This window comes from Theropithecus gelada, chromosome 11 (genome assembly GCF_003255815.1).
Source record: "Theropithecus gelada isolate Dixy chromosome 11, Tgel_1.0, whole genome shotgun sequence".
Taxonomy (NCBI): Eukaryota; Metazoa; Chordata; class Mammalia; order Primates; family Cercopithecidae; genus Theropithecus; species Theropithecus gelada.
Genome location: NC_037679.1, coordinates 69455357 through 69455624, shown reverse-complemented (window position 1 = coordinate 69455624; position 268 = coordinate 69455357).

Sequence of the window (268 nt, the reverse complement as noted above, 5' to 3'; positions counted from 1 at the left end):
AGCGAAAGGCTATATCTGAGAGGGTGATTGTGGAGGATATTGGGATTCTGATTCAAATACCTAAACTGCCTCATTGGCTCTGTTACCTCCCTGGTCTCTGTATACATTCGATTTTGCGATCCATCACATTTAACCACTGGCGATCTGATTCCAAGTCAACCATTTAACAACCTGAGCACAAAATTTAAGCAGGCAGTTTCTTCCCTTGTGAGAAGGGAAAGACAACTTCAACTTTTTTTTTTTTTTTTTTTTTTTTTTTTTTTTTTTT